The sequence below is a fragment of the Osmerus mordax genome, chromosome 9 (genome assembly GCF_038355195.1).
Source record: "Osmerus mordax isolate fOsmMor3 chromosome 9, fOsmMor3.pri, whole genome shotgun sequence".
Taxonomy (NCBI): domain Eukaryota; kingdom Metazoa; phylum Chordata; class Actinopteri; order Osmeriformes; family Osmeridae; genus Osmerus; species Osmerus mordax.
Window position 1 is genome coordinate 9737490 of NC_090058.1, and position 8921 is coordinate 9746410.

An 8921-nucleotide genomic window follows, 5' to 3' on the forward strand; every position below is an offset into this window, starting at 1 on the left:
ACACACAATTCCTTCCACCCTACCTAGCCCCAACATTTCTCAAAAGTGATCCAACACAGCCCTGATTAGATACCCTCATCTCACACCCTCTACGACCCCCCCCCCCCCCCTTCCCTTCTCTCTCTTACCCCACACACCAGCGCACCATTGATCCAACAAGCCGGTGTTGATTTCAGATTCCTGTTAGGATCCATCCAGCCCATTGATTTCACCGTCTCCTCTGATTGGTCCGTTTGTAGAGAACACACTGCCAGTCTCGGCACTGATCAGGCAGACTCCCCCCTCAGGACTACTGGGGGAGAGAGGGAAAAGGAAGAGGTGAAGAAAGACAGAAAGAGAGAGTGAGACAGACGTATTGTCTCAGTGCTGCGCTTGCACCAAATGAACTTGCAGGTGATGTTTGATCTGGGGGAAATGGTCGAGACACAACTACTGCATTGACCTGGAACTGTCTGTGCATTAATGTATAATCCAGGGTTCTGAAATGTCTGCAGACAGAAACATTGTAAAAAAAACTGTCCAAGCATTCTTCCTTGTCTGAGTCAACAATGGCACATAGTATCACTGAGAAGAGAGAGAGAGAGACAAAGAATGAACGAGAACGAGAGAGATAAAGAGAGAGGAAAAAGAGAGAGGGAGCTGTGCTCCAGCCTGTCACACTACAAAGCCAAACACTGACAGTCCAGAACTTCCTGGCACTTTTTCTGTCACAAAAGTCCTTAATCCCAGCCCTTCTCTGCCCTCTCCCCCGTTCTTCCCCCTCTCTCTTCTCAGTCTCTTCCAAGGGATAAAACAGCAATTGAAGAAGTAGCCCACCCTAGGGGTTGAAAGCTTGTATCCCGGCCAGGCCCGAAAGCTGTTTTCACTCAAAACATTGTCAGCGTGCCCAAGCATGTCAGAGGAAGTTATTTGTAACAAGAGGGGATAGGGGAACTATCCTTTTAGATCTGTCATCAACTCAGGAAGGGAAGCACACAGCCCACTGGACCCACGCCTCCGGTAGCCAATCAGAGGGCAGGAAACAAAAACATACAGGAGACTCCCGTGAATAAAGGGCTCCCATTGGCTCTTTCCTCATTGTCTCCCTGGAGAGCCGTGGGCACCACGGCGACACATCTACGGCGCTCAAACGTTTGTCCAGGGGTTAATCAACACTCTTCACAGTCTTTTTAAAGCCTTCTTACATCATTCAAAATCAGCTTGACTCAAGTGTAACGTCATACACATTTTGACCCAATGTACAGTCAACAGTACATTTAGTCATTTTTACATTTACATTTACATTAACAGTACACGCTGTCAATCAAATGATAGATCCTGCCATTGTCATGAATCGATACCGTTTGTGACAGAAAACATGGCTATAACAGTAAGTCTTGTCTTGTGGGTCCAACCACCTATTCTCTGTGTAAAAACAAACGCCATTAAAAGATCTGAGCGGCCCTGCCGACAATAGCAGGAGCAGTAAATCAAAGGTAAAATCATCTCCATGACGTGTGGCACAGTGGGAGGTTCTCCTGGAACAGCATCACAGAGAATGAATCATGATCCTGCTGAGCTGTCGGTTGGCTTCCCTATCCTCCTCCTCCTCCTCCTTCTCCTCCTCCTCCCTCCCTTTTCTGGAATGTCACGACGGGGATGCCAACGACTCTGATCATGTGGTGAAAAATAACCTTATCGTTCCGCATCTACACAGGATCGATGCTTGTGTGAACGACCGCGGGTGCACGTACGCACAACCAGAAAACACATACCCAAATCGGCCTGTTCAAACAGGAAGAGCTCGCAGAAATGCACACACACACACACACGCACACACAGAGAACGGCACGCAGGGCTGTGGCCAATCAATTGATATAACCACGATTCCCCACATGTGGCTAATTTGTCCCCTGCTATTTCCATCATGGCTCACTGTTGGTCTACAGAGAGATAGAACAAAGCCAGGGCAGTCACCCTAGCCCCACCAGCGCCGCCACAAAGACACGGGATGAATGTCAGCACTCAGACGTACCCCTCTGCACCAAAGACACAGAGGCAGGAACACAACACACGCCAACACAATGAATGGACCCATACTAACAAGATATTCTGGTGGTAAAGAACTGATGGCGAGCACTTATGATGAACAAGCTATTGACATGACAATTGGAGTGTTGATGGCGATCTCTGGGATTGCGGCTAACACTGATGAAGCCTGAGATTGGGACGCATATTTCTGATTTATAAACTCAGAAGGGCTCGTTTCGACTCGAGGGGAACGTTTTTGTGGGCTGAAGGGCGGGTCAGGGTGGGGAGAGAGAGGGAGGAGGGGAGTTTGAAGAGCGGAGTCACTCCCTCTTTACACACACACTGACACTAAGGGCCTGTGGGTAATAGTGGCAGCGCTGGTGTCAGGGGGTGCCGCTGTGGTGGAACTGGGCTGTCTGGGAGCATAAAGTGTCCTTCTCAGGGCTCTCTGCCCAGCTGGGTGGTCTGCCGCTGGGGGTGGTGGGGCAGAGGAGGGAGGGTTGGGGCATGCAGGCAGACACTAGCCTGGGATAGGGGGCAGAAGGTGTGTATGGTGGTGGAACGGCCTGGGCAGTGGCCACACAGGGAGCACCACAAGCCCTCTGGTCATGTCCCCCCTCACACACACACACACACACACACACACACACACACAGACAGACACACACACACGCCCTCAACCAATAAGAAACAAATATTTTGACAGAGCCTGCCGGACGTCGGGGCGTCTCTCTGTGTTTCTCTGAGGGTTACTCCCGGTCGCAGGCCCAGCTCAGCACAGCATGGTCTCAGTGCCCAAATGGGACCTGAGAAAACCTCAGACGGTTTTGACCTCAAAAGTGGACTCCCCCCTCCCTTGCTATTGATGGGCAGAAACACTGTACCATCTGATGGTCAACGGTGAGGATAGCGCATTTTGGGGTTTTAAGTTGTGGACAGTGGAAAAAAAACATTTAATCCACCAATGAGATTCCAACAGTCTATTATATGGCATGGAAGACTGGGTTAAACAGAAAAAAAATATCATTCTTTAAGGTGCACCGCATAACTATTTTGGGTTTCCAACAATATTTTTTTAAACATAATAAAAAGCTGCTTTCACGTGTGTCGTCCTCTGTGTTTGAAAATGTGTAGAACCTCATCTGGTGAAAAGAACCATTCAAGTCTCAATCAAACTGCTCTGACAGTGAAATTGACGTCTATTGACAGGCTAGATGATTTCAGTCTAAAGGATTATAGACCTGAATATAGTGTGATACTCATGAATGAATCATTGGACAAGAGATAGCCTTCTTGAACATCTACTCCACCCTCCAGCCTTAACACCACTATTCCACCAACCTTCCTGTTGAGAGCAGTCTATCTAAACTCAAGTTGTTACCAAAGGGCCACATCCCTCTCTCTCGAATCATTCTCACTGGAGACATGGGTCTTGTTTACATGTCATTCCCCCTGCCTCTCCTCTCCAGCCAGGCAGCCTACTAGCCAGCTAGCCAGCCAGCCAGTCAGCCTACTAGCCAGCCAGGCAGCCTACTAGCCAGCCAGCAAGCCAGGCAGCCTACTAGCCAGCCAGGCAGCCTACTAGCCAGCCAGCAAGCAAGGCAGCCTACTAGCCAGCCAGGCAGCCTACTAGCCAGCCAGCAAGCCAGGCAGCCTACTAGCCAGCCAGGCAGCCTACTAGCCAGCCAGCAAGCCAGGCAGCCTACTAGCCAGCCAGCCAGCCAGGCAGCCTACTAGCCAGCCAGCCAGCCAGGCAGCCTACTAGCCAGCCAGGTAGCCTACTAGCCAGCCAGCAAGCCAGGCAGCCTACTAGCCAGCCAGCCAGGCAGCCTACTAGCCAGCCAGGCAGCCTACTAGCCAGCCAGCCAGCCAGGCAGCCTACTAGCCAGCCAGCAAGCCAGGCAGCCTACTAGCCAGCCAGCCAGGCACAGTTGAGGGAGCTCCATTCATTATTGATCACCCTGACTCTAAAGGCCTCACTGAGTAATAAACAGGTGCTCCATACAGCCTGTGCATTAACGCTAGCTTCATCAGCGCTGTCCTGCCTATCAGTCACCATCACCACTGACGTGCTGAGGCCTTATGGATTGTCGCTGGTGGGGAGGGGGCTGAGAGCGCTAGGGAGGCATTTTTACCACCCAAGGCAGTGTATCTGTTGACTTTGTTAGCTCACTTACTCACTCTAATGACTCTTTTCTTGCAGCTCCGTCTGAAGAAGCTAGTCAAGGGCAGGACTTGCTGTATCCTTGATCGTGGTTTGAATACAGTATCGGTTCATTTCAATGATAATGGTACTGTATCCTGTAACGCTATTTTGAGGGAATCATGGTTGACCATGGCACTGTGACCAGAATTCCACTATAACCCAGAGTGGTTTCCTGCTTTTATTGTCACAATAATTATGGGTGTGCATACTAAACAAACTTTCACAGTGGGAGCACTATGGGTCATGAAGCCACCCATTGCTCTGGGGGTGAGTGTGGGTAACCTCTTTTCTACCAACCACTCCCCTAAACACACACACACAAACACACAGTATTATACTTCACCCAAGAAATCGTTACCCAACCCTTCCTCTCCGTGGCTTCAGAGTATTCTCAGGTCTATAGCAAATACTTAGCTGTGGTTGGAGAAGCACTTAGGTCCACTCAGGCCCACTACCATCATTGCCCAAGATGATACAGTTCTGGAGGGAGGGGGAATCTTCTTTTACGAACTTCCTGCAATCATCAATCACAAAGCTGAAAAGAAATGGGTGGGCATGGTGGCGAGAGTCCCTAACCTCAGGAAAGGCCTAATGCAGAGAGCTCCTCCTGAGGGCTACCTCCCTCTCGTTCTCCTTCTCTCTCCCCATGTCCTTCGCTCCCCCCCCCCTCCTGGTCGCAGCGTAAAAAGTGATGCCATCAATAATTAATCTTCGATTGGGGTTTAATATTTAATGGTGGCGACATGTAATTTACACGTACACCCGAGAAATCACAAGGTCCAGACCAAAATAAACAAGTGTATTTGTGCCAAAGCGTTGACGAGGAGGGGGGGGGGTCATGTGAAACCTTTCCGGTGGTCTCAACTTTCTGCTCTAACTCGACCCCTGTGAGCTGGCAGCTGTGGAGGTTCTTTTATTCAGACCTCAACACTTAGATGGGATTCAATATGATCCTCACTGTTAATCAGCATGCATTTTCATTAGAAACCTTTATAGTGAAATACTGTATCTCTGACTCACCCACCCACCATTTAAATGACAGGGCAATTCATTTTCAAGGACAATATTCCCATTGATGAAGCACCGGTATGGAGTCAGTATATAAAAGATCAGGTTAAGTCTCAAAAAAAAATTATATATATATATTACTTTTTTCTTCAATAAGGAACTGAATTTATTACTTCAATCACGGTTGCCTACCAAATACATTAAACTGAAAGCAACATCAGTCCAGAGCCCTGAAAACTCTCGGCTTACTTCCATGATCCATCCCAAGAAAGCACAACATAGGATGTACTCCGCACCGCTGAGAAGGTGATTGGCTGCGATCGGCCTACCCTCGAGGACCTGCACACCTCGAGGACCCTGAGGCAAGCGAGGAAGATTGTGTCCAACTCCTCCTACCCTGGATCAGCCACTCCCCTCTGGCAGAAGTCTGCGGTCCATCAGGACCAAAACCTCACTGCCACAAAAACTGTTTCTTCCCATCCGCTGCTGGCCTCTTCAACAAGGCCAAGGACTCACACTGACTTTAACACATCACTTTATCTGCACAATGACACATATTTTCACTACGTTACCCTATTTGTATTTTTATATTGTATATTAAAGCTATTTCATATTTTATTTTATTCTAAATGTTTAAATACTTTAGCCCCTTAGTATTAGTTACACTTTGTACCTTTAGTATAGTTGTACACCACTTATTTAAGATTCCTATATGTTGAATGTATGCACCTTTCTTCCAAAGTAAATTCCTTGTCTGTGCGAACTTTCATGGCGAATAAAACCCTTTCTGATTCTGATTCTGATTCCATCTTTCCCTCAGCACCCCGCATCCCTCCCTCCCAGGCCCTCCTCTCTCTTCAGAGAGCTTATCCAGCTGAATCATCACTGTAAATTTCCCTCCTTGCTGCTGCATTCAGCAAAATCGTTGTTAGCAATCTATCTGGCCTTTCAGGAGCAAAGAAAAATATGTTCTGTATCCATCATAAAGCTGTGAGTACAGTCGCCACAGAGAATACAGGCTGCACCAGTTTAGACTCCTTACAGCTAAACTGGCTCTGTGACCCTGTTAAAGGTAATGAACTTTGGGGGTGACACCTTTGTGGTTTATGGTTTATTACACATATATGCTCTTGGTTACTGTTGCCTTATTGGAGCAGCTGTTGACCTCTGACCTGCATAACACCTACTAATTTGTTCAGGGGAGGAGTTAATGAGGCCTACTGTGAAGGTGGTTGTTAAACTATTAACAAGGGCATCGGGGGCTCAATCTGACACAGTGTGTGAGTGCCTGTATTTGTATGTGTGTGCGAAGGACAGAAAGGAAATTAATCAAAACAATATTGAATATTATAGTCTAAGAATCATACAGATTTTTACACAAAATACATAAAAATACATGCGAATAAAAGATTAATAATTAATCTGTCTATTTGTCAGACTGTAGCTTTTTTACACCCGGGACACAAACATCCAGGGAAATTGTCTTACTGCGGATAAACCTTAACTGTATGGAACAGCTTTCTAAGGAAAAGTAATGGTTAAGTCAGCTATAAAACACCCTTACCATTGCTAAATCAGTGTGTAGCGCATGGATCACTGCTTAAATATCCTACCACAAGAGGGCAGTAGTTTGTCTGCAGACAAACTGGCCGTTGTTCGTCTATGGAGAGGGTCCAGAGAGGTTGGGGTGAGACTAATTTAATTTTCCCTTTGAACATATGTAGGAGTTCCGGGGAAAGATCCATCATATTTTACTGTTGTTCTGTATGGTATCATGTTGTCGTATAACTAGCACTTAGATAATTTACAAAGAAGTGATGTCTTCTACTTTAATAGCACAGACAAAGTGTGTAATTTTTATTACGGCAGGAGTTGACTGATATCATTTAACGCACATTGCTTATGTTTTATTTCCTTCTTAAAGATACATTTACAAACAACGTCACATCTTAAAGGGTAACCATGTTTGCCATACAAAAACTCACAGATCATAGTGATTGTTTACCCTAAACCCTGCTAAGGTGAAGGGTGGTTCGGTGGTGAGGTACTTTGCTCACTGAAGTGGAAAACAACAACACACAAATGCCACACAGCATGAAGCTCCCCAGCCGCAGAATACGCCGGAATGTGCGTGTGTTTTTTCAAGTGAACGGTGTACAGGAATGCTACTGGGTTTGAGCTGTTTAAAATGAAATAGTTTGGCCTCAACACCTCCGCCCCCTCAAGCCACAATGTCACAAACACTTACATCCTTGAACGGAGAAAGAAACACACTGTGCAACGATCTTTGGCAACGATAAAGTGTAAAAATACAGCAGCCACAGAGGGAGCTGACTCAGATGTTGTGTTGGGACTGGTAGGCTGTGAGATTGTGAGTGTGTGTGTAGGTGTGTGCGCGCGTGTGTGTTTTCTCTCGGTGAAGTGTGAGATATGAGGTCTATATTTTCTATTGGAGAACCAATAAGAGGCCTTCAAATTGGCCTTATCACACCTTGCTAAAAAAAGAAAGCTCAAACCTGAGGAGGAGTGACTCACTGTGATAAAGAAGAAGAGGGTATAGATCTAGAAAAGGGCATGAAAGAATGTGTACTACACCTCTCAGAGAGAAAAAGAAAAGAAAAACAGAGAGAAAGGCAGCTAGAGAGAGATGGAGAGAGAGAGAGAGACAGAGAGAGCGTTAAAGGAGAGAGGAGACATGCCCTGTGAGCAGTACCGGGACTTTATTGACCGTGGGCAGACGTTCAAGTTTTTGTTTCACGCTCCACCCCACAAGCCTCTTTTATGGTGCTGTTTACTAGCTGCAGCTTCCAGAGATTTCTATCCAACGTGCTTTGATTCGCCAGAACTCCCATCCCACATCCCATGTGCAGCAGCACAGACACAGGCCTTTCAAGAGGCACAAATAGAAATCTGGCAGTCATTCCACAGTCAAAACCTTTTTTTCCCCTCTTCCTCCTCCTCCTCTCCCCCCATTATACTCCTTTATCCCCCCCCCCTCCCTTCGTCTTCCCTCCCCACATCAACAGATATAATCAAGACTCTGTGCAGATGTTCCTCCTCTACGATCTGCAGATGCTCTGTGATACGTGCCGTGCGGATGGGGCGAGGTGTCAATGTGGAGACTTTAGTGAGATGGATCGACGACAACTTTCCTTTTGACAGGGACGGATTCACCCGTTATAGAAAGAAGGCGAAGGCATAATGACACGCGCACGCACACGCGCAGACCGTAAACAAATATGAGGATGGGACAGAAGCAGAGCCCATCATTAATTGATTTCCTGTGACAACTGCTTTACTCCAAAGGTTCCCGCAAATGCTCAGCAGCTGAGCGCGTGGACGAGCTTCCGCAGTGCGCTGCAGGTGGTCCGACCCAGTGTGTTCATACAGCCGCTCTGCTCTGGGTCACCATGTAGCGCACACCTTAACACCCCTGTGTACTGTATGTGTGTGTTGTATGCATTTTGTGTCATTGTATACGTTCATTGTTTAAAAAGAACCACACCAGTGCAACACCCCTGTCCTTTTCCATCTTCCCAAGCTAAAGCAACATAAGACATGCTTGTAGAAAATGACTTGGTGCCAAATAAATCAATGCATGACCTTATTTATAGCATTGCTGCTTGGATGACCATAGGAGAGCCTGTAATTATGTTCCAATGACACAGAAACACGCTAACCGTAGCATTTATCTATT